This window comes from Cherax quadricarinatus, chromosome 37 (genome assembly GCF_038502225.1).
Source record: "Cherax quadricarinatus isolate ZL_2023a chromosome 37, ASM3850222v1, whole genome shotgun sequence".
NCBI classification, from domain to species: domain Eukaryota; kingdom Metazoa; phylum Arthropoda; class Malacostraca; order Decapoda; family Parastacidae; genus Cherax; species Cherax quadricarinatus.
Genome location: NC_091328.1, coordinates 30,296,206 through 30,323,408, shown reverse-complemented (window position 1 = coordinate 30,323,408; position 27,203 = coordinate 30,296,206). Strand labels below are relative to the sequence as shown.

The following is a 27,203-nucleotide window of genomic DNA, read 5'->3' as shown; positions in this document are numbered from 1 at the left end:
TGAACCCCTCCGGTACTGTATTAGTGGTGATTGATAGATTTATTATGTGAGCAATAGGGATTGACAGTTCAAAAGCACCATCTTTTAGGAACTTAGATGGAATGTTATCAGGGCCTGTGCTCTTAGTTGGGTTTAACCTGCTTAGTTCTTTTTGAATAAAGTCATGAGATACACTTACTAGTTGACAACTGTTTGGGGTTACCCCTTTATTGGTATAGTATGTTTGAAACTTATCAGAGTCTGTGTTATAGGTATTTGATGCAGCTGGTAGTTTACTTACTAGTGTTGATGCAACAGATGTGTAGTATGAATTAAAGCAATTTGCCACCTTAGATGTTTCGTGGCATACCTCATTATCGATAGTGAGTACTATGTTAGACCTATCTACTGGCTTATGGCTATACCCCAACTGTTTTAGTTGTTGCCAGAGCTTTCTGGGGTTATGCTTATACTCTTCAATTTTTGAGCAGTAGTGCTTTGCCTTTGCTCCTTTTATAAGTCTCTGTACTCTGTTCCTCACCCTTTGGAATTCATTTAGTGCTGCAATATCCTGTCTGTTTGCTTTAAATCTTTTTAGCAGCTGGTCTCTGAATTTCATATTATCTAATATCTCAGTATTCATCCAGGGTTCAGTTCTTCGTTTAATCCTAACCTCTTTAACTGGTGCAATATTATCAAGGATGGTAGTGAACATTGTTTTGAATTTTTCCCAGGCATCGTTTACGTCCGTGCAACTTGTTATCTCAGTCCAGTCACAATTGTGTAGCCTATTTACCAGTGTTTCTTTACTGTAGTTTCTAGTTGACCTCATTTTTATTGTCCTGTGTAGGCCTATCCTATCCCTAGTTATTTTCCTGGTGCAGTAAATGATGAAATGATCACTAAGACCTGTGGTAATGACGCCTGACTGACTAATGTTCTCAGCGCGGTTACAAAGTATGTGGTCAATTAGGGTGGCTGAGAACTGTGTGATCCGGGTTGGAGTATTAATTAGTTGAGTGTAACTATTTAAACCTAGAATTTGCTTATACCTTTTGCATAGCCCGTTATTTTGCTGCTGAAAACAGATATTGAAGTCGCCCAGTATTATTGTCTCGCAATTGTTTTCAACTCCGGACAAGACTCTGGAAAAGTCTTCTAAGAACTGGTCCTGGGTAGGAGGGCGGTAACTAGTTCCTACTAAGATGGGTTTGGTCTTAGGAAGCAGCACTTCAAACCATAGAATCTCCAGTTTATTGTTATTTAAATCAGGTCTTGGGTTGTAAGTAAGGGGAAGTAAGAATGATTGGGAAATGATCGCTGTCATGTAAATCCGGGAGAACAGACCAGGTGAAGTCTAATGTGGAGGAGGAAGAGCAGACTGAGAGATCGATGCAAGAGAGTATGAGTCCGAGGATCAAAATGGGTGTGAGTACCTGAATTTAAAACATGGAGGGGATGGGTAGCAAGAAAAGCCTCTAACTGAATGCCACGGGAATCACAGTGAGACCCACCCAGAGGAAATGATGGGCATTAAAATCGCCAAGTAACAGAAGTGGTGACGGTAATGACGAACAAGAAAGGCAATATCCAGGATAGATAATGCCCGAGAAGGAGAGAGATACAAAGAACAGAGTGTATACCACATATGCAAGTGGATACGGGCTGCTGTGTAATGCAGCGAAGTACGAACAAATAGCTGATGGTACGGAATATCAGCGCATAGAAGAAGGGCACTTTCATTAAAGGTCCTATCAGGAAAGGATCTGAAGAATACAATAAATTATAGCCTGAGATGAGATAGATAATGGCAGAGTGTAATTTTGATTCCTGTAAGCAAACACAAACAGGGGAAAACTGGGAGAGCAACCTCTGAAGCTCACCCCGATTACCCCTGAGGCCACGAATATTCCACTGTAAATAGGCCATGACTGGCAATGATATAGATACCTGAAATCTGCAGGTAAGGGTACCTATGGACTAGAAGGGTTAGAAAAGTCCACAAGTGGTGGCAAAGGAAAACGTTCAAGTAGCGAAGGAACTGTGCGTTGTGAAGAAAGGAGTTGCGCAGATGGAGAAGAGGAAAGAGAAGGAACAGAGGGTGGATCAGTGTCCATTGATGGTTTGGTCTCTGCAATATATTCAGAGATTGCTTCAAGTGTTTCAGAGTTCAGAGACTTCGTATGGGAGACAATATTGGAGATGGAAGGAGGAGGAGTTTGAGTAAAGATCGGAGCTGTAATGGACTGTAGCAAGGTATAGGGGTGGCGAAAGGGTTGAGGGAACTGGAGAAGTGTGGGAGAGGACAGAAGAGGCAGAAACCCGGGAGGTGGGAGAAGAGGAAGAAACTTGGGAGGGGACAGGGGAGGAAGGCACAGTACGAGGAGGAGGATGAACCTCCACACTTGTAATGGAGCCAGTGAAAGGGGGAGGCCTAGGTACAGAGACCGGGAAGGTAAAATGTGGAGGTGCATGAAGGGAAGGAGGGGATAAAGGAGATTTGTTGGACCTCTGAGAAGTAAATGGACGAATGGGAGGAGGTGTCGTACGAGGTCTTGTCGATACCGGGTTTGTGAGGGAGAACACGAAGTGAGGACAGACTGAGGTGTTGAAGTAGGGACGTCTGAGCCCAGGACAGCAAAAGAATTAGATACAGGAGTGACTATGGGACTGGCAACCGCAGAGGAGGCTGCAGAAGATGGGACCCCAGAAGTGGGGGGACGTTTTGAAACACGAAAATAAGAAACACGGGGTAGTCTCCCTTGGAGGTGGAGATGAGAAACTGCCATAGCATAAGGGAGAACTTCTGCCTCTTTGAGGCAACGAATTTCCCGCTCATTTAAGTAGACCTGGCAACGGCGAGAGTACGAAGGGTGAGCCTCATGACAATTAAGGCAAGAGGGAGGTCGACTGCAAGATGTATTAGAATGGTCATCGGCACCACAGACTGGGCATTCGGCTATAGATCTGCAATATTTTGCTGGGTGGCCAAATCGCCAGCAATTCCTACACTGTTGTGGTGTAGGGATCACCTTCCGAACTTGTAACCGATGTCCTGCTACATAAACAGAGGATGGGAGTTCATGGCTGTCAAAAGTTAAACGAGCCACATTGCAAGGGAATCGTCTTCGCCCGTGGGCAGGAAGAACATAAGTGTCAACCTTGAGAATTGGGAGATCTTGGAGTTCCAGTATTCGAGAATGTCATTGCCACATGTCTGAAAATTCTGTTGGACTATGGTATGGGGCAGAATAACAGTACCACTACATGAATTGAGGGAATGATGTTTTTCGATAGTGATAGGAATAGTTTCGATATGTGAAAGAAGAGAAAGATCATGAGCTTGGGTAGAATTCTGGACTGTGATGATGTGCGTACCACTCTTAAGGGCATGAAAGGAAATATCTCTACCAACGTGGCGTAGGAGCGCTTTGCCAATACTATGGTCATAAAGATAGGCAGTAGAAGAAGTCGGTCGTAAAGTAAAGAATTTAGTCCAATGTGTTGTCCGAAACTGAGTGTGGAGAGGGAGTGCATGACGTGTCAGTCTTTTCCGAGTAGAATGGGAAGGTAACGAAGTAACATCATCAGGAGATTGTCGTTGGCATTTAGAAATGGGACCAGAGTCTGTCTGATGTGAGATGGGCTGGCGATTCGAAAATCGTCACACCATAGAGGGAGAGGCCGGAAGCATAGTCAAAGGATAGCGGAGGTCAGACAAATTGAAAGAGTCAGTGGAAGCCATGGTACCTGAAGCGGGTGAGGAAACAGCACCAGGAAGAGGTACAGGGGCCTTAGGAGTGTCCAAAGAGTGGCCAAAAGACGAGGCGAGGTCAGAACAGGGTGCGGTAACAATAAGGGGCCCGGGGATAGCAGGGTCATGGATTTGGGACTCCATGGTTAGGTTACTTCTTTCTTTTTGTTTTTAAGAAAAAAAAAGAAAGAAAAGAAAATAAAAAAGAATAAAAAAAGGAGGGACCGGGGAGGGATAGTTCCTAGGAGGAATGAAAGGGCCAGAAATCTCCCTCCACGCCCAAGAGGACCTCAGCACCGCAAATAGCGCAGATGCAGCATGGAACCCATGCCATACCCTACCCATCATGCCAGTAAACCAGCAATCTGGGATAGCAACCTCACATCTGCTGAGCTACCTCGGCATACCTCCATCGGCCACCACCCACGGAATCCGAAAGGCGGCTTCAAGAGATACACCCGTCGGCCGAAAGACACCCAAAGCCACCCTCCGGGATCTGGACATACACAGGCGATCCAGGTCCCACGGCAAACTACGCCACCGCCAAGACCTCAACGAAAAGGGATGGACCCCAGTACCCTTTCCCCTACCTATGAACTAGTGTGTCTGTGGGAAAAAACCCAAAGGCCAAAAAGAAGAAAGGAAAAAGGAGGGGTGGGGAGGAGGAGGAGGAAAGGAAAAAGGGGAGGATGGGATAGGGAAGGGGGATTGGGAGGTAATTAGGTTCGGTCTGAGGAAGGACACTGACAGGTCTAATTCCTCAGACCAAGAGCCTCTTCACCACGCCAAGGAGGGAGGGGCTCACTAGATAGAGATAATCAAGGGACACTGAGGGGGTTCGCTAGTTAGATATGATCAAGAGACACTGAGAGGGCTCACTAGTTAGATATGATCACAGGACACAGAGGGGGCTCACTAGTCAGATATGATCAAGGGACACTGAGGGGGCTCACTAGTTAGATATGATCAAGGGACATTGAGGGGGCACACTAGTCAGATATGATCAAGTAACACTGAGGGGGCTCACTAGTTAGATATGATCAAGGGACACAGAGGGCTCACTTGTCAGATATGATCAAGGGACACTGAGGGGGCACACTAGTCAGATATGATCAAGGGAAACTGAGAGGGCTCACTAGTTAGATATGATCAAGTAACACTGAGGGGTCTCACTAGACAGATATGATCAATGGATACTGAGGGGGCTCACTAGTCAGATATGAACAAGGGACACCGAGGGGGCTCACTAGCCAGATATGATCAAGGGACACTGAGGGGGCTCACTAGTTAGATATGATCAAGGGGCACAGAGGACTCACTTGTCAGATATGATCAAGGGACACTGAGGGGGCTCAATAGTCAGATATGATCAAGGGACACTCAGGGGACTCACCAGCATGATATGAGCAAGGGGAACTGAGGGGGCTCACTAGTCAGATATGATCAAGGGACACTGAGGGGCTCATTAGTCAGATATGATCAAGGGACACTGAGGGGGCTCACAAGTCAGATATGATCAAGGGACACTGAGGGGGCTTACTAGTCAGATATGATCAAGGGACACTGAGAGGGCTCACTAGTCAGATATGATCAAGTAACACTGAGGGGGCTCACAAGTCAGATATGATCAAGGGACACTGAGGGGGCTCACAAGTCAGATATGATCAAGGGACACTGAGGGGGCTCACTAGCCAGATATGAACAAGGGACACTGAGGGGGGGCTCACTAGTCAGATATGATCAAGGGACACTGAGGTGGTTCACAAGTCTGATATGATCAAGGGACACTGAGGGGACTCACTAGTCAGATACGATCAAGAGACACTGAGGGGGCTCACAAGTCAGATATGATCAAGGGACACTGAGGGGGCTCACTATTCAGATATGGTCAAAGGACACTGAGAAGGCTCATTAGTCAGATATGATCAAGGGACTCTCAGGGGGCTCACAAGCAAGATATGAGCAAGGGGCACTGAGGGGGCTCACTAGTCAGATATGATCAAGGGACACTGAGGGGCTCATTAGTCAGATATGATCAAGGGACACCGAGGGGGTTCACTAGTCAGATATGATCAAGAGACACTGAAGGTGCTCACAAGTCAGATATGATCAAGGGACACTGAGAGGGCTCACTGGTCAGATATGATCAAGGGACACTGAGGGGGCTCACTAGTTAGATATGATCAAGGGACATTGAGGGGGCTCACTAGTCAGATATGATCATGGGACACTGAGAGGGCTCACTAGATAGATATGATCAAGTAACACTGAGGGGGCTCACTAGTCAGATATGATCAATGGATACTGAGGGGGCTCACTAGTCAGATATGATCAAGGGACACTGAGGGGGCTCACTAGCCAGATATGATCAAGGGACACTGAGGGGGCTCACTAGTTAGATATGATCAAGGGACACAGAGGGCTCACTTGTCAGATATGATCAAGGGACACTGAGGGGGCACACTAGTCAGATATGATCAAGGGAAACTGAGATGGCTCACTAGTTAGATATGATCAATTAACACTGAGGGGTCTCACTAGACAGATATGATCAATGGATACTGAGGGGGCTCACTAGTCAGATATGATCAAGGGACACCGATGGGGCTCACTAGCCAGATATGATCAAGGGACACTGAGGGGGGCTCACTAGTTAGATATGATCAAGGGGCACAGAGGACTCACTTGTCAGATATGATCAAGGGACACTCAGGGGACACACCAGCAAGATATGAGCAAGGGACACTGAGGGCGCTCACTAGTCAGATGTGATCAAGGAACACTGAGGAGCTCATTAGTCAGATATGCTCAAGGGACACTGAGGGGGCTCACAAGTCAGATATGATCAAGGGACACTGAGGGGGCTCACTAGTCAGATATGATCAAGGGACACTGAGAGGGCTCACTAGTCAGATATGATCAAGTAACACTGAGGGGGCTCACAAGTCAGATATGATCAAGGGACACTGATGTGGCTCACAAGTCAGATATGATCAAGGGACACTGAGGTGGTTCACAAGTCTGATATGATCAAGGGACACTGAAGGGGCTCACTAGTCAGATATGATCAAGACACACTGAGGGGCTCACAAGTCAGATATGATCAATGGACACTGAGGGGGCTCACAATCAGATATGATCAAGGGACACTGAGAAGGCTCACTAGTCAAATATGATCAAGGGACGTATATGAATGGTTCAAAGAACCGGCATGTTGATAAATTAGACACATGTGCAACTCTTGGGTATCTTTATTGAGGAAACGTTTCGCCACACTGTGGCTTCATCAAAGGAGAATCTTGAAGAACAGGAGGAGAATGAGGTAATCAGTCCCTCAACCTTGAGTCGATGTGTTCAGTCCATCAATCTTGAGATGGACTGAACACATCGACTCAAGGTTGAGGGACTGATTACCTCATTCTCCTCCTGTTCTTCAAGATTCTCCTTTGTATGAACTGATGAAGCCACTGTGTGGCGAAACGTTTCCTCAATAAAGATACCCAAGAGTTGCACATGTGTCTAATTTATCAACATGATCAAGGGACACTCAGGGGGCTCACCAGCAAGATAAGAGCAAGGGGCACTGAGGGGGCTCACTAGTCAGATATGATCAAGGAACTCTGAGGGGCTCATTAGTCAGATACGATCAAGGGACACCGAGGGGGCTCACTAGTCAGATATGATCAAGAGACACTGAGGGTGCTCACAAGTCAGATATGATCAAGGGACACTGAGAGGGCTCACTGGTCAGATACGATCAAGGGACACTGAGGGGGCTCACAAGTTAGATATGATCAAGGGACGCTGAGGGGCTCACTAGTCAGATATGATCAAGGGACACTGAGGGGGCTTACTAGTCAGAAACGATCAAGGGACACTGAGGGGGCTCACTAGTCAGATATGATCAAGTAACACTGAGGGGGCTCACAAGTTAGATATGATCAAGGGACACTGAGGGGACTCACTAGTCTGCTATGATCAAGAGACACTGAGGGGGCTCACAAGCCAGATATGATCAAGGGACACTGAGGGGGCTCACAATTCAGATATGATCAAAGGACACTGAGAAGGCTCACTAGTCAGATATGATCAAGTGACACTCAGGGGGCTCATCAGCAAGATATGAGCAAGGGGCACTGAGGGGGCTCACTAGTCAGATATGATCAAGGGACACTGAGGGGCTCATTAGTCAGATATGATCAAGGGACACCGAGGGGGCTCACTAGTCAGATATGATCAAAAGACACTGAGGGTGCTCACAAGTCAGATATGATCAAGGGACACTGAGAGGGCTCACTTGTCAGATATGATCAAGGGACACTGAGGGGGCTCACTAGTCAGATACGATCAATGGATACTGAGGGGGCTCACTAGTCAGATATGATCAAGGGACACCCAGGGGGCTCACTAGCCAGATATGATCAAGGGACACTGAGGGGGCTCACTAGTTAGATATGATCAAGGGACACAGAGGGCTCACTTGTCAGATATGATCAAGGGACACTGAGGGGGCACACTAGTCAGATATGATCAAGGAAAGCTGAGAGGGCTCACTAGTTAGATATGATCAAGTAGAACTGAGGGGTCTCACTAGACAGATATGATCAATGGATACTGAGGGGGCTCACTAGTCAGATATGATCAAGGGACACCGTGGGGGCTCACTAGCCAGATATGATCAAGGGACACTGAGGGGCTCACTAGTTAGATATGATCTAGGGGCACAGAGGACTCACTTGTCAGATATGATCAAGGGTCACTGAGCGGGCTCAATAGTCTGATATGATCAAGGGACACTCAGGGGACACACCAGCAAAATATGCGCAAGGGGCACTGAGGGGGCTCACTAGTCAGATATGATCAAGGGACACTGAGGAGCTCATTAGTCAGATATGATCAAGGGACACTGAGGGGGCTCACAAGTCAGATATGATCAAGGGACACTGAGGGGACTCACTAGTCAGATATGATCAAGGGACACTGAGAGGGCTCACTAGTCAGATATGATCAAGTAACACTGAGGGGGCTCACAAGTCAGATATGATCAAGGGACACTGATGGGGCTCACAAGTCAGATATGATCAAGGAACACTGAGGTGGTTCACAAGTCTGATATGATCGAGGGACACTGAGGGGGCTCACTAGTCAGATATGATCAAGACACACTGAGACGGCTCACAAGTCAGATATGATCAAGGGACACTGAGGGGGCTCACAATTCAGATATGATCAAGGGACATTGAGAAGGCTCACTAGTCAGATATGATCAAGGGACACTCAGGGGGCTCACCAGCAAGATATGAGCAAGGGGCACTGAGGGAGCTCACTAGTCAGATATGATCAAGGGACACTGAGGGGCTCATTAGTCAGATACGATGAAGGGACACCGAGGGGCCTCACTAGTCAGATATGATCAAGAGACACTGAGGGTGCTCACAAGTCAGATATGATCAAGGGACACTGAGAGGGCTCACTGGTCAGATATGATCAAGGGACACTGAGGGGGCTCGCAAGTCAGATATGATCAAGGGGCACTGAGGGGCTCACTAGTCAGATATGTTTAAGGGACACTGAGAGGGCTCACTAGTCAGATATGATCAAGGGACACTGAGGGGGCTTACTAGTCAGAAACGATCACGGGACACTGAGGGGGCTCACTAGTCAGATATGATCAAGGGACACTGAGGGGGCTCACAAGTCAGATATTATCAAGGGACACTGAGGGGGCTCACTAGTCAGATATGAACAAGGGACTCTGAGGGGGCTCACAAGTCTGATATGATCAAGGGACACTGAGAAGGCTCACTGGTCAGATATGATCAAGGGACACTGAGGGGGCTCACAAGTCAGATATGATCAAGGGACACTGAGGGGCTCACAATTCAGATATGATCAAGGGACACTGAGAAGGCTCACTGGTCAGATATAATCAAGGGACACTCATTAGGCTCACCAGCAAGATATGAGCAAGGGGCACTGAGGGGGCTCACTAGTCAGATATGATCAAGGGACACTGAGGGGCTCATTAGTCATATATGATCAAGGGACACCGAGGGGGCCCACTAGTCAGATATGATCAAGAGACACTGAGGGTGCTCACAAGTCAGATATGATCAAGGGACACTGAGAGGGCTCACTGGTCAGATATGATCAAGGGACACTGAGGGGGCTCACAAGGCAGATATGATCAAGGGACACTGAGGGGGCTCACTAGTCAGATATGATCAAGGGACACTGAGGGGCTCACTAGTCAGAAACAATCAAGGGACCCTGAGGGGGCTCACTTGTCAGATATGATCAAGTAACATTGAGGGGGCTCACAAGTTAGATATGATCAAGGGACACTGAGGGGGCTCACAAGTCAGATATGATCAAGGGACACTGAGGGGGCTCACAAGTCAGATATGATCAAGGGACACTGAGGGGGCTCACTAGTCAGATATGATCAAGGGACACTGAGGGGGCTCACAATTCAGATATGATCAAGGGACACTCAGGGAACTCACTAGTCAAATATGATCAAGGGACACTCAGGGAACTCACTAGTCAAATATGATCAAGGGACACTCAGGGAACTCACTAGTCAAATATGATCAAGGGACACTCAGGGAACTCACTAGTCAAATATGATCAAGGGACACTCAGGGAACTCACTAATTATCAGTATAAGTCACACTCATGCTCACTCTTCAATTCCTATTAAATATAACCATATAAAAATAGGATCATCAAATTAACAAAGAAATTATATCTCATCATTTCGTCCATTTTTTTTAATATAACACGCAAGTTATACTTTTTGTGTCAATCAAATCACATATTAATCGATTAAATAATTTCCAGTAGTTTCTTCATGTGTTTGCCCAAATCTCCGACCAGATATGCTTTAATAAGTGATCCACTGATCAGATCCGACTGGTTCCGAACCCTTGATCGGTTTCAAACGGATTCGTTGGACAATAAAACGGACTATAAACAGACGGGGTTTTAGGTGCCTTTATCAAACGCGCAAACCATGGCTACTATAGCAATATCTTAGAGCAATAAGCTTGTCCAAATATACAAGGACATATACAAATAGAAACACAAATAGCCAGATCTTTACTTTAAGGAGGTTATTAGTAGAATATTCAAGAGGTTATTAGTAGAATTACAGTAAATCAACCATTAAAATCACATTATGAAATCCTGTGTGGTCTGCAACCAAACAAACAAACGTGCTTCCACATGGATTTTATGTAGCCTTTGTAGAAATTGGTGTCACGGTCCCTGTGCAGATATCCAAGAATTATCTACAATAGGTATTAAATCAGGGAAACGTTTTTGGGTATGCCCAAATGAGATCAATCTGTGCACTAAAATCACATTGGTATTAAAAGAGGAAAACATCAAAGCAGCCTTCTTAGAAAACCTGGAAGCATTCTATAACAGATGGGAAAATAAAAAGCCTGGGCAGGATGGTGCTATTGGCCTTGGTGCGGATGATGTCTTGGCTGACAGTAACTGTATGTCTGGAGGTGCTGGCCAGGTAGTCAGGAACTGTAAGGCTGGAGGTGCTGTCCTGGTAGACAATAACTGTATGCATGGTGAAACGCATATTAGTGGCCTCGAGGGAGACAGGAGCTGTAGTGGGGAAACAAGTATAGTCAAGGACAAGATAAAACCAATATTACAAACTAGTAATACCACAGGAGATAGCAAACAAGGAGACTCCATTAGTAATATTGAGGATATATTACCAGAAATAACTGGTAAGAGCTCCATTTTACTACTAGTGAGGATAGGAATGAGACAGGAAAACATGCACCAACAGGGAATACAGTCACAAAAATCCAAGGCAAACGGAAACCAAGCCTGTGCACATACTATGCACTTGGTATCTGCAGACATGGGAAATCTGGAAAAACAGATGGGACGTGCAACTTTGACCACCCTAGAAAATGCCGTGCCCATATGACAACAGGAAAATGCAAACTCCCTTCCTGTAAGCTTTTTTACCCTGAAATGTGTCCCTCTTCAGTACAGGAAAGACAGTGTTATAACTTATATTGCCAGGCACACCATCTAAAGTGGACAAAAAGATACAAAACATCCAGACCATGGGAAAACCTGGGTAGCCACAGCCACTCAAAATGGAGAGGTTTTTTAGTGCCAGGATGGAAAAAAAACTGGCAGGAAATGGCAGAAATCGTACACCACATCCTGTCATTTATGGAGTGGAATCACAGTCGATGGCCTCCACTCCAAACCAACAGATACAGATATTAGTGCCGGAAAAAAGTCCCCCCCCCCGGTACCACCAATACCACCAATCAGATGACATTCTTCTTTGCAAATACACAAGGTCTAAAGCCAACAACGAACAACAAAATACCTTTCATCCGTGGACTGCTTGCAGAGGCAAATGCAATGTTTGCGGCCTTCACTGAGACCCACATAAAGGATCACTTGGGCAACGAAATATGGATCCCAGGTTACAACCTATACAGATGCGACAGAGTGAACAGGCAAAAGGGGGGGGTGTTGGCCTGTATATCGCAGAGTCACTTATTTGCACAGAACTGCCTCCGGATACAACGTCCCAACAATTCCAGGAAGAGCTGCTGAGAATTGACCACTGTCTAGAAAACCTTCCAGCTCCTGCCCCCAACATCTTGCTCCTGGGGGATTTCAACTTAAGGCACCTAAAATGGAGGAATATGGCAAATAATGTTGTTGCAGTGATAACACCAGGAGGCAGCTCAGACGAGAACTCACACACACACGAGCTTTTAAATCTCTGCACAAAATTCAACTTAAACCAGCAAATAATAGAACCTACTAGATTGGAGAATACACTGGACCTCATCTTCACTAACAATGATGACCTGATACGAAATGTCACCATATCAAAAACAATATACTCGGATCACAAGATAATCGAGGTTCAGACATGTAAGCGCGGAGCCCCAGACCGACAAAATGGGATCAATCACGAGGGAGCCTTCACCAAATTCAACTTCAGTAACTAGAACAAAAAGTGGGACCAAATAAACCAAGTCCTAAATGATATAAGCTGGGAAGATAGACTAAGCAACACAGAGCCCAACTTATGCCTAGAACAGATTAACTCTGTATGCTCGATGTATGCTCAAGGCATATTCCTTTAAGAAAAAGGAGGAGCAGATGTAAAATAGAAAGAGACAGGCGCTCCCTTTACGGGCGACGGAAAAGAATAACAGAGCGGCTAAAAGTGGCCAATATATCTGCAATGCGTAGGGAGTCACTAGTCAGAGAAATAGCAAACATCGAACTTAAGCTAAAGGAATCTTATAGGAGTCAGGAATCGGGGGAAGAACTAAAAGCCATAAATGAAATCGAAAGAAATATAAAAGTATTTCTTTTCTTATGCCAAATCAAAGTCGAAAACAACATCCAGTATTGGGCTCCTACTTAAACAAGATGGGTCTTACACAGATGACAGCAAGGAAATGAGTGAGCTACTCAAGTCACAATATGACTCAGTTTTTAGTAAGCCACTAACCAGACAGAGTCGAAGATCTAAATTAATTTTTTATGAGAGAGCCACAGAATTTGGTAAACACAAGCCTATCTGATGTTATCCTGACACCAAATGACTTCGAACGGGCGATAAATGACATGCCCATGTACTCTGCCCCAGGGCCAGACTCATGGAACTCCGTGTTCATCAAGAACTGCAAGAAGCCCCTATCACGTGCTTTTAACATCCTATGGAGAGGGAGCATGGACACGGGGGTCGTTCCACAGTTATTAAAAACAACAGACATAGCCCCACTCCACAAAGGAGGCAATAAAGTAATAGCAAAGAACTACAGACCAATAGCGTTAACATCCCATATCATAAAAATCTTTGAAATGGTCCTAAGTAGCAAGATCGCCACCCATCTAGATAACCATCAGTTACACAACCCAGGGCAACATGGGTTTAGAGCAGGTCGCTCTTGTCTGTCCCAACTACTGGACCACTACGACAAGGTCCTAGATGCACTAGAAGACAAAAAGAATGCAGATGTAATATACACAGACTTTGCAAAAGCCTTCGACAAGTGTGACCATGGCGTAATAGCGCACAAAATGCGTGCTAAAGGAATAACAGAAAAAGTTGGTAGGTGGATCTATAACTTCCTCACAAATAGAACACAAAGAGTAGTAGTAAACAGTCAAGTCTGAGGCGGCTACGGTGAAAAACTCTGTTCCACAAGGCACAGTACTCGCTCCCATCTTGTTTCTCATCCTCATATCTGGCAGACAAGGATGTAAGCCACAGCACCGTGTCTTACTTTGCAGATTACACCCGAATCTGCATGACAGTGTCTTCCATTGCAGACACTGCAAAACTCCAGGCGGACATCAACCAAATCTTTCAATGGGCTGCAGAAAATAATATGAAGTTCAACGATGAGAAATTTCAATTGTTCCGATATGGTAAACATGAGGAAATTAAAATTTCGAGTATAAAATAAATTCCAGCCACACAATAGAGCGAGAAACTTATGTCAAAGACCTGGGAGTGATCATGTCGGAGGATCTCACCTTCAAGGACCATAACATTGTATCAATCGCATCTGCTAGAAAAATAACAGGATGGATAATAAGAACCTTCAAAACTAGGGATGCCAAAAGCCCATGATGACGCTCTTCAGGTCACTTGTTCTATCTAGGCTGGAATATTGCTGCACACTAACAGCACCTTTCAAGGCAGGTGAAATTGCTGACCTAGAAAATGTATAGAGAACCTTCACAGCGCGCATAACGGAGATAAAACACCTCAATTACTGGGACCGTTTAAAGTTCCTGAACCTGTACTCCCTGGAACGCAGGCGGGAGAGATACATGATTATATACACCTGGAAAATCCTAGAGGGACTAGTACCGAACTTGCACACGAAAATCACTCTCTCCGAAAGTAAAAGACTCGGCAGACGATGCAACATCCCCCCAATGAAAAGTAGGGGTGTCACTAGCACGCTAAGAGACAACACAGTAAGCGTCAGGGACCCAAGACTGTTCAACTACCTCCCAGCATACATAAGGGGGATTACTAATAGACCCCTGGCTGTCTTCAAGCAGGCACTAGACAAGCACCTTAAGTCGGTACCTGACCAGCCGGGCTGTGGCTCGTACGTTGGATTGCGTGCAGCCAGCAGTAACAGCCTGGTTGATCAGGCCCTGTTCCACTATGAGGCCTGGTCACAGACCGGGCCGCGGGGGCGTTGACCCCCGGAACTCTCTCTCCAGGTAAACTCCAGGTAAATGCGACATTTTAGTAAATAAAAATTATTAACATTTACTCTAAAATCACCTTTCTATTCGTCTATTTCTAATATTTCGCCTTATCCCGTTCATTTCTAATTACCTTTAAGTTTACACCCTCACAAAGGGTGTTATTAGACTGTCATCATCACTATTAAACACTTACCACGCTCTAATTAACTTCAGATTATTCCTCTAGTAATTTTAGAAATACCCTCTTATTAATCTTTTTCACTAGTATGAACAAGTGTTTCAATACAACTTCATTCTCCCAACATATCTCTGCTCTAACCTGGATAGATAAATACATTCATCTTTTTCAACGTTTTCTGACCTTAAAGGTCAAACGTTTTCACTCAACGTATCTCCATTCAGACCTGAATAAACATACATTATCACATTCGCATTCTGATTCGAATCCGAATTAGCAAACACATTCATTCACTTCCATTCATAATCGGATGAACATTCTTTCAACATATTCTCATTCAGACCTGAATAAATGTGCAAACACTTTCACCCATTACATTTCCATTCAGTGTCAAACAAACAGTTACATTCGTCTAACATTTTTCTATTCATTGTTGAACGAACACTTCATTATGCTCATGACATTAAAATTTTCACAATTCACGAAAATTATAGTAAACAACTAGAGACAAACACCAATTACATTCTCATATCATCCAGAAACATACATTCACACACATAATTTACTAGACTCCCTTTGTAGACTAAATCTTTACATTGTTTATAGGAGGAATTTCCAAAATATAGCAAAAGTCTTCATTTGGGGATCACCAAAAAAAACATTAAACAGTATGTAACAAATTTTAATTTGAATTAAGCTTTATATTTATAAAATACTTTATGTCCACTTGATATTTGTCTCAAACACGTGGAATTAAAACAATGTGTTTGCAGACATTTGTATCATTCTCAGTAACTTAGAATGATTTTCTTATAATCAATACCTTCTTCATTACCACCTATCTATATTTTACCTAACTTTATTTCACCTAACTTTATTTCACATCACTTCCATCTCTCATCACCATACTTAGCCTAAGACAAATTCCACGAGTATTTATGTTGCTGGGTTGGTAGGTAAGACACATAGGCATCAGTTGGGCAACTTTGTTCCGAAAGGTTTCGCCTGTACAGTAGGCTTCTTCAGTCGAGTAAAGAAAGTAGGCAGGATCAGTAGAGATATGAAGACGATGTAATCAGTCCATCACCCTTGATTTGAGGATATCAGTTTCTTCACATCTCTACTGCTCCTGCCTACTTTCTGTACTCGACTGAAGAAGCCTAAAGTGTAGGAGAAACGTTTCGGAAGTTGCCTAAATGTTGCCTATGTGTATTACCTACCAACTTGTCTGTATTGTATACCATTTTGATATTAATTTCTGTTGCTCATATGAAAACTTCTAAAGTTCCCGTCAGACTCTCCATCAATAAGACATAAATTTCCTAATACCCCCATGAAGTGCCCCATGTAACAAAGACCTTTGATAAGTAGAATAATTTTGCCCTTCGATGAGACACACCATTCGTAGCAGTTTTTCACCAAACTTTACAGAAAGTGTCACCATTAATTCTATCCGTAAGACATAGGGAAAGTTCTGTTTTAAATTGGAAGTGACGGTGTGTCCAGAAGGGATATTGACGTCTTACATTACACTACCTTATTCTCATTTCACCCATGAGCGGTTAATTCACATTTTTTGAGCAAACTCTGGGGCAGCTTAGGTGAGAATGTGACTTTTGTCGTGTGTATGCGAATGTGGACTTTGAACGAGACTTTGATAGGAAATGTTTAAAGAGTTCTTCCTTACGAGACAGAAGACTCATTTGTTTCAGTAATGATGGATGATGGATTTGTTGAAGGGTTCCACAATCATTGATTAGAGCGGATAAAACGCAAGACAACTATGACATTAAGCCAGAAAAACTCAAGTTCTGAGAGCTTGTCTTGTGTTTTCAAGTGTAATCTTCTCTTTTTAACTCAAGACTACCTTCTCTTTACCACTTAGGACCACCTATATTCATCGACCAGCAACGAAGGACGAGTCTGCCTCTTTCTTCTCCTTACCTTAATATCTTTTATGGAAAGAGAGCAATAATGCCAAGAGAATATTGAAATTTTAACGGAGGATAATGCAAGTAAAACAAATTTGTGGGCATACTTTATTTTCACGTATATAAGGTTTATTTTTTGTTATAGCATTTTTAAGGAAATAATTTGTTCGTAAAACGATATTGCTGTGGGTTTTACTGACCATGTTTATTAACATGTCTACTTTCTTGACTTACCTCTGTGTTTACCTTTGTTCTTGGCGGCCTCTGATGCAGAAAAATTACATATTTGTTCCCTTACCTTTGACTAAGGAATTCAGAATATGTAAAAGGACACACGTGCAACAAATACGACATTTTTAATGTGGTAACGTTTCGCTCTCCAAGAGCGGCAAGCCGTTACAGCTTGACAAGGCTTTTGGAGAGCGAAACGTTGCCACAATAAAAATGTTGGAATAGTCTCACATGTGCTCTTTTACCTAACATATTGTCGGTAGTTCTACCAACATTATTTCGAAATCGAATTCGGGTTCATTATTTTCACTTCTTGGTTCCTCTCTGAGACGACCATCTTTCAGTTACTAACCTGTAAGTTCATCTCTGCTCTTGGTTCACGAATCAACCAAATCAATTTTTAGCTTCTTCATTTGTATTCACTAAGTGACATTTATGAAAAGTTGAAAGATCAAATGAGAGGAGACACTTGCAGGTGGATGATGAGTGAGGGAGGAATATGAGGGTGGTGAGTGAATCTGATGAGTGACATTGGGCAGGTGAAGGTGATTGTAAATTTGATGGGTGATTTGGGTGACAGGAATGTGAAGGCGACATGGGTGAATGACCGAAATAGGGGCGACTGAGGACGGGTGACGTTGGTTGAGGGTGGCAGTTGATACCCCTCCAGCCGCTACAACTCAGTATATAAGCAGCTTCCCAGTGAATGTGTTGTATTTATATCAATGCTGATGGACTGAACACATCAGTTGTAGGCTAAGGGACTGATTGCGTCCAACTCCCTCTTGAATTCTTCAATCGTTTTCTCTGCACTGGACTGATAAATCCTAATGTTAGTGAAACGTATTCATAGTAAATGTACCCAAGTCTTGCACAAATATCTTATTTTTTTTACCTTGGAATGGCCAATTCTTCACAATGTGACGATAACATTATCCTTGAGGGGCCTATTATTCACTTGTTAATTACAGTAGTTCACTAGACACGCTTATAATTACACAGTTGACGACAGTAACACCCCAGCAGATTCATTAATTTACTAATCCATATGAATATTACCCCTAAAGTTCAATAATAATAACGTGAACCATCCTTAAATTCTAAAGTTTAAATGTGCATCTGTCATTACTAACTCAGAATTCACCATCTAAAGACACTACGAGCATTATGAAATCGGTAAAAACTCAAAGTATTTTTGTACTGATATGGGTAGAATTACCGACAATATGTTAAAAGGACACAAATGCAACTATTGTGACATTTTATTGTGGCAACGTTTCGCTCTCTAGGAGCTTTGTCAAGCTCCTGGAGAGTGAAACGTAGCCACAACAAAATGCTACATTAGTTGCATTTGTGTCCTTTTCCAAGTATTTCTGTCGTGGTACTAAGAAAGGCATCTTCAAGAGTGGATAACCCCAGCATTGTATACCTCAATGGTCACGAAGGAAATGGGGCAAAGTGCGCTTTAATTTTCTAAGACATTTGAAAATTAACATTGAAGATTTGAAGAGAATCAGAAAAAAAGTATTCACAAGTAATCAGATATCTAATATTACAAATTTTTCCATTAAAACGGTAAATTAGGACAAATAGACTAGGCTTTAACCTCGAATAAGACAAAAGAAAAGTCTAATGCTGTGACTTATTTCTGATCAGAAAAGACATTCGCCGTTTATTTCACAGAAATTAATTTGATAAATGAAATTAGCACATAGTTCAAAACGAAAGCAAAACTTTCTTTTAAAACGCATCGACAATGGTAGTTTGAAGCCTATCGGAAAGAACATTTTTGACGTAATTTTTCTGAATCCAACGATTCTATTTTTTTATCAGATTCATTCAAATTCAAAATTTGTTCCTAAAGGTTCTAAAACAAAGTATGATTCTTCTTAAGGAATAAAATCCTCATTAATTGTTCGAAATTGATCAGACTGTACATTATTTAGTTAGTTTAACGAAGTTAGTATCACTAATTACTTAAGCAAAGTAGCATAACCGATAAAGATGCCATCCTAACTTTCTGAAGACTTTATTATGGCTCATTTGAGGCAGATCAGAGAGAGAGAGAGAGAGAGAGAGATTCTCCACTTATCACACAGATTATAACGGTTCCAAGTATTATATACGAATTTGGAACATTTGGTACATTGAATCTAAATTTATGGTTACCATCCTGACCGTAATATGTATTAGTCATTAAATACTGAAACTATTAGCAAAAAAGTTGGTTCAAGTATTTTTAACGTGATTTAACGGGAAAATATTGCGCTATTTTACTCATAAACCTGGAAGATATACATCTATACAGACGAATTTCCCTCTCAACCATCTTCTAATCAGGAGGAACCTTTTCTGACCCTTTGAAGTCAAGATGCATACAGTTTTGAAAGCCATTGTAACCATTCCAAGATGTTGTGAATAGCTCCTATAACTTTCGACAAGGAGCACCGACACATTCAAATTGCTCCAGTAATTTAGCCCTAGTTATCTTACATCAGTGTTGAAAGTTTCAATCCAATCGGATGAAACATTATCGTGATAAATAAAACACTAGCGCAACATTTGGGAATCTTTATTTTAGTGTGTCAGGAATTTGATCTCTAGCGCACTCAGCTCACACACTGAGGTCCAGAGATCGAATCCCCGGTACGGCTGGAAAACATTAGGACGTGTTTCCATAAGCCACCTATTGTGCATGTTCACCCATCAGTGTAAAATTGGTACCTGGATAACTCAAGAAATCGTAATGACACGATTGCAAACAAACCATACCACGGGTGGGGTTAGAACCCGCGATCAGAGAGTCTCAAAACTCCAGACCGTCGCGACGGTCTGGAGTTTTGAGACTCTCTGATCACGGGTTCTAACCCCGCCCGTGATATGGTTTGGGTACCTGGATGTTAGTTGACTGGTGTGGGTCGCATCTCAGGACAAAACTGACCTAATTTACGGGAAATACCTTGCATAACAAGCGGCTTTCTATATAGTAGTATGTCACTGATGTCAGCTAGGCCTGTGTACCTCGTACGTGTACTTGTAGAAATAGAGATATTGTTATTATTATTATTATTATTATTATTATTATTGTTATTATTATTAGAAGAAGAAGAAGAAGAAGAAACGTTTCACCAGCTAGAGGTTTCTTCAGCCCAGTTCAGAGAAACGGAGATAGAGAGTCCGTCAGCCTGGAGTTGATGCGTTCAGTCCATCCAATAATGGAAGTAGGTTAGTATACCTTAGAATTCCTTCAAACACCTCATCTTCCACTGTTTCTCTGCAGTGGACTGAAGAAGTCACTGGCTAGCGAAACGTTTCGACAATAAAGTTTCCCAAGTGTTGCACAAGTGTCTTATTTATCAACTAGTCAGTTTTCTAAACTACCCGGCACCTTACTGTGTTGCAGGTGAAGTACAAATGAAACGCTAACGGAGAAAGAAGAAAATCAAGGAAGCATTTATAGGCACCTCTTCTTTCCTTATTTAGGGACCTAATTAATTTACATCCATGAAGCATAAAATATCCAGGCTGAAAAGAAGCACAGTAGTATTCTTACTTACGATTTTTAGCAAGTTTATCAATTTCCTTAAGTTAGGTTTGTCTGAATTATTTTATGCTAGTTAAATTAGGTCAGTTTAGGTTTGGTAAGGTTAAATATGTTGAATTTCAACATATCGTAAAACCAGATAACAGAGACCCAACAAGGCTCCTCAGACACTGTTTCATCCCCGGGTCAACCACAAAGATGATTCTAAAAGCTATATTGAATGAGATTGTGATAACTGACTGAATATAAAGACTATGCAACATCACGTCATCGAAGACCTCGGGATCTAATTCAGATTTCTAAGATATTTTATAACTTTGTCACACTCAGAAACGGAGAACAATCTGGAGTACTGTGTGAATTTAAAACTCGAGACAATTAAATGAAACTCCGAGGCGAAAGATGCAACACGAAGGTAGGCTTAGTTTTTAGCAAGCAGAAATATGACAATTTAACAAACATAATGCTAGTCTTGAAAGTTCTAAGGTAGTCTAGTCACTGAATAATTAGCTTTAAAAGCACTTTAAAAGCAACTTTTTAAATGGTACCAAAGTGGAACAAGATGACAGAACCCTCACAATCAACAGGTTCGAGAATGTTGGTCAGACCAAATTGCTTCAACAAGTAACATCTCTCTCGAGGAGACGAGCGAGATGTTGCCTAGGTCTTAATGCACACGCTTACTTACCCACTGAATAAACTCATGCTAAAGCTATACTAAATCCAGCGAGCCATCATATACATACAACAGATGGGACAATCGGAAGAATACAGAGCCCTGTTGTTTATAAAAAGAACTGCACCAGGGCGATTAATCAACAATAAGGCAACTGTGTCAATAACTGTAGCAGTGGTACCAGTGGTAAATCCACTGGTACATACCGAGTTATAAGAGGCAGTGGAGTAACATGAAAGACAGAGAGAGAGTATCGTATGAATCAACTTTAATCTTGAGAGTATTAGATCATTTATCGTAGCAGTTGACCTCTGGGTGGAGTTTCAAATTCTCTTTTATCTTTTATTCCCATGTACGACTCTTCTATACTAATTAGGAGGTTCATTTGATAATATAGGAAAATGGGCTGATTATATTAGAGGATGGGCTGTGTAAATATGATGGTCCGAGAACACAGAACGATGCGTATACTGAGTATACTGGTCAATGGAGAGTGGGCTATGTAAATAGAACGATGGCCCATGTACATGAGACAATGCACTGAGTATAACGAACGATGAACTGAGCATATTGGTGGAGTGTTTAAGAGGAAGCGATAAGTAGAGAAAAACTGCACAACATTACTTTCTTCTGTGGCGAGATATACCTAGTATCACTTCTAAAGTGAGCTTGAATTTTTAAGGGTGTGGGCCGGTATTCCAATAAAAGGCCTTGGTCACTTGACCAAAAGCTCCACTGAGCAGACCATGATATTACTACCACCTGCCTGAGGAAGACCTGCTTCACATGAACAAAAACACCTCTCATCAGGAGAAAATATCGAGTATCGACTAAGAAACACAAGGGACCAGCACTTACCGTAAAGGAGAGACCGAGTCTCCTACTCTCAAGGCCGTCGTGGTGCACCCAGGGATAGTACTCCACCAGGTAGGGAGATGATACCTGTAATAAAGAAGACAACGTGATATTGAATTGGAAAGCAAAGTTACTCTAACGCTCAGACACACACACATACATAAGAACACACACACACACACACACACACACACACACACACACACGTGTGATGAGGTATCACAGTGGGCGCCTGTGACGAGCGGAGCCCCACAGGGATCAGTCTTAGGACCAGTGCTGTTTTTGATATAAATGAATGACATGATGGAAGGGATAGACTCTGAAGTGTCCATGTTCCCAGAAGGATTAAATCAAATGAGGATCAGGCAGAACTACAGAGACCTGGACAGGCTGGACACGTGGTCCAGAAACTGGCTTCTCGAATTCAGCCCTGCCAAATGCAAAGTCATGAAGATTGGGGAAGGGCAAAGAAGACCGCAGACAGAGTATAGGCTAGGTGGACAAAGACTGCAAACCTCACTCAAGGAGAAAGATCTTAGTGTGACCATAATATCGAGCGCGCCTCCGGAGGCACACATCAACCAGATAAATGCTGCAGCATATGGGCGCCTGGCAAACCTGAGAATAGCGTTCCGATACCTTAGTAAGGAATAGTTCAAAACACTGTGTACGTCAGGCCCATACTGGAGCATGCAGCACCAGTTTGGAACCCATACCTGGCCAAGCACGTCAAAAAATTAGAGAAAGTACAAACGTTTGCAACAAGGCTAGTTCCGGAGCTCAGGGGAATGTCCTACGATGAAAGGTTGAGGGAAATCGGACTGACGACACTGGAGGACAGGAGGGTCAGGGGAGACATGATAACGACATACAAAATACTGCGTGGAATAGACAAGGTGGACAGAGACAGGATGTTCCAGAGAGGGAACACATAAACAAGGGGTCACAGTTGGAAGCTGAAGACTCAGACAAGTCACAGGGATGTTAGGAAGTACTTCTTCAGTCACAGAGTCATCAGGAAGTGGAATAGCCTAGCTAGTGATGTGGTGGAGGCAGGAACCATACATAACTTGAAGACGAGGTATGACAAATCTCAGGGAGCAGAGAGAGAGAGAGAGGACCTAGTAGTGATCAGTGAAGAGGCGGGGCCAGCAGCTGAGTCTCGACCCCTGCAACCACAATTAGGTGAGTACAATAAGGTGAGTACACACACACACACACACAAACGATTGTCTCTAGGCATCACGATGGTAATGCTGGAGAAGTAATAAAAATGAATGGGAGTATTGGTACCCTGTAATGAAGTTGATATCCTTGGGGTGAAATTTTCCTTCAAACCGACTGTGAAGAACCACATTGTAAATCTTCCGAACAAGGCTGCAAGGACGCATACATCACTTACATGTATCTCATATATTCTTGATTGAAGCAGATGCAATATTCTGTAAGAGGCACTATTACACTTACACCTTGAGTATGTTTCATTTCCTTGGATTGCCTGCCCTCCATCTATTCTGCGACTTCTTGACAGAATAGAGAACAGAACAATATGACTCCTCTCTCGCCTGGACCCACCCTGGACATATCTGCTATTTCAGCAAAACCTTCAGCAGTGGAGGGATATGGGTAGCCTTAATGTTATGTACAAGGCCATTATTGTCAAGGTACCACACTTTGCCCCACTCTGAGGAGAGCGAAGAGTGAGCTTCAACACAAGACGGGCAACAAACAACTACACTCTAACTGTACTCTTCTCAAGAACAGCACTTCATCTGAGAAAATTTTGTTTTTCCAACAACGAGTTGAGACTGAAATATGTTCAAACAGGATAATGATATTAGCAATATAAAGTCAGTTGACCAAATAAAATCACTGGCATAGAAATGGCTCTAACTTCATCCTGTTCTTTATAGGTATGTTTCATAACAAAAAATCTCTCTCTCTCTCTCTCTCTCTCTCTCTCTCTCTCTCTCTCTCTCTCTCTCTCTCTCTCTAGATATGTATATTTAAATAGGGGGTGGGGTAGGTAAGTTTGGGGTGCCAGGTGTAAATGATAATGGGAGCCCTTTGATTGAACTTTGTATGGAAAGGGGTTTAGTTATAGGCAATATGTATTTTAAGAAAAAGAGGGTTCCAGGCATGGTGTTTCTGCCTGCAATTCGGGCATCGTGGAGTGGGTGGCGATGCATTATTGAGCTTGGTGATGCATTCCTCGGTAGGGTGGGGCTGGCTGCAGACACCGCAGATTACTCTGTTCGGACAGAGTGCACCCAGGTGTCAGTAACGCTGGCACTTGAAACAGCGAACTGGTTCTGCCGTGAAGGTCCTGACATCGTACCTGCCCCAAGAACCGAGGTCCAGCTGGGATGGCAGCAGTCCTACATGCTGAATGATGACCTGCCGGGTTGGTGCGTTGCCTGCAGATTTTGCCTTGAAAAGCTGAGCTGACACGACACTGGGGAGATGCTACTGCCTCGATGGGCATCATCAGCGGGTATCGCATCACTACACCCTTGGCGACCTTCTGCCGAGAGTCCAGTTCCTCCAGGGTGAAGGAGCGGTCTGTCTCCATGACTTTCTTGAAGGTGATATGAATTTCCCTGTTGATAGAAGTCAGTATTGGTTCTCCCCTCAGGTTGAACCATATCTTGAACCTCAGTTTGTGCCGTGTTTCCAGGTGTGTAACCACGCCATAGTGGGTTTTGTGTTCCCCATAAGCCTTTACCTTGAATCTGGAAGGTGATTTGAGCTGGTTTACCTGCTCCTTGGAGAGACGGCGTGCCTTACTGTTCACATTGATCCCTCCTTCCGTATTCTCTGGCTGCATGGTTAGGCTTGTCAGAACTGGAGACTTTTTCTCTGATGACACGGAGTGGTCTCGCAACTTCATCGCTAGGATTGCGCTTCACATTTCTAAATCCGAGACGTCCATTTCTAAATCCGAGTCATCCGTCGTGTCCCTGGAACATCGTAACCTCTTCCTTTCGGCAGAAGCCATGTCTCTGTCCACGTGGTGCTGGACTGTGATGCTACGTGATCTACCTGGGGTAACGAACGAACGAACGAACGAACGAAAGTTCAGGCAAGATCCCAATTGGGATGAGCGGGGAAGACGGGACAGACGAGGAATAGTGCTGGAGAGGAGTGTTCTTAGTCGTAGAAATAGAGCCAGGGCTTAACCCAGCAGCGAAGGCGATCGTGGGACAGATATTGAGAAGAGAAATTCAGGTTCTTCTGTTGGGACTTCGGTGGGGTGAGCGGGGAGGAAGGGACATGCGACGTTTAGCGCTAGAGAGGAGTGTAGAACTGGGCCAAGTCTTAACCCAAAAGCTAAGGCCAACGTGGGTCAGAGAATGGTACCTGTCATAGAAGGTACCTGTCAGCGAATCCAAGGTTATTTGTAAATAGGGTTAGGAGCAGGGTCATGCAAGGAGTAGAAAAGGTTGTGTTGGTTAGTGGGTCTGCGAATGTCTTCGTCAAGGAGAGAGGTCCAGTAGTCATATCGTGTCTCAAGTTTCTCTATCTGTCTGTCACTGAGCGTCTTCCAGTACAGATTCAGCGCAGGGATGTCTAATTGGGCATGGAGAGACTCGCTTGTGGCGAAGTCCTCCCATCTGACATCAGGCACCCAGCGCAGCGCCTTGTTCTGGACACGCTGCAGTTTAAGTAAGTTTATTTTTGCTGCAAGAGAGAGGGCTAGAGGAGAGTAAGTTATCAGAGGACGTATTAGGGATTTGTAGAGGTGTATTTTGGTGCGTTGAGAGGCATGTTTTAGCTTGTAGAGGCCCACAAGGGCCTTACTAGCTATTGCATGTCTTGAGTGAATGTGCCCTTGTAAACAAAGAAGGTAGTCAAGATTAACGTCAAGGACAGTGACAGATTGTGTGATGGGGATGTAAGTGCGGGTGTCAGCTGTTCTGAGCTCGACAGGTAATGGAGGATCACGTTTCCTGTAGTTAAAATACGTAATGGTGGATTTAGCTGCATTGGTTTTGATCCTCCATTTTTGTTCCCAGATGGCTTTCCTATCGACCTCATTTTGTGTTTTGCGTGTGAGTGTATCTATATTGGCATGAGTGATAAGTTGTGTACTGTCGTCTGCATAGGCTAGTGTGATGGAGTTGTGGTATACAGGTGTTGGAAAGTCGTTAGTGTATAAAATGTAGAGGGTAGGGGAGAGGACAGATCCCTGGGGTACTCCGGCATTTAGTGTGAAGTAGTCAGAGTAACAGCCTTGGAATTTTATTCTCATGGTACGGCCGTCTAGGAAGTTGCTGAGGAGTTTACGAGTAGTGAGAGGCAGGTTAAAGTTAGTGCAGAGTTTGTACTTGAGCCCTTCGTGCCAGACAGTGCCAAAAGATTTTCCAACGTCTTTTGCAACCAGGGCTGTCCTGTTACTTTGTTTTGTGTTTATGTGGATGTAGTTGAGAATGATGTTAATGGCATCCTGTGTGGATCTGTGTGGTTTGAAGCCAAACGGGCCATCAGAAAGTAGAGAATTGTGTTCCAGGTATCTGCGAAGGCGATGATTGATGAGTTTTTCAAAGAGTTTTCCTAAAGTTTCGAGGAGGCTGATAGGGCGATAGTTTCTAGGGTCAGAGTGGTCTTTATTGGGTTTAGGAAGGAGGATAGCAGTAGCAGCTTTGAAGAGGGAAGGGAAGTATCCAGAGGCAAGGGAGGCATTGAGGAGGTTTGTGTAGGTAGTAATGATAGAGTCAGGAAGGTGTTTTAGGATAATATGGTTTAGGCAAGAGGCACCAGGGGCCTTGGGAGGAAGGTGTCTGAGGAGAGTTTTAACGTCTGTGTTG

General features: G+C 43.7%; 1 long non-coding RNA gene across 1 annotated transcript in view; it reads right to left on the bottom strand.

Annotated features, from left to right (window-relative positions):
* The window catches only part of LOC138853677 (uncharacterized), a 149,132-nt gene that overhangs the window by 91,690 nt on the left and 30,239 nt on the right, over positions 1-27,203 (bottom strand). The window contains exon 2 of the long non-coding RNA XR_011392842.1: positions 22,399-22,482. This is a non-coding gene — a long non-coding RNA (uncharacterized lncRNA). The remainder of the gene's footprint in view (positions 1-22,398; positions 22,483-27,203) is intronic.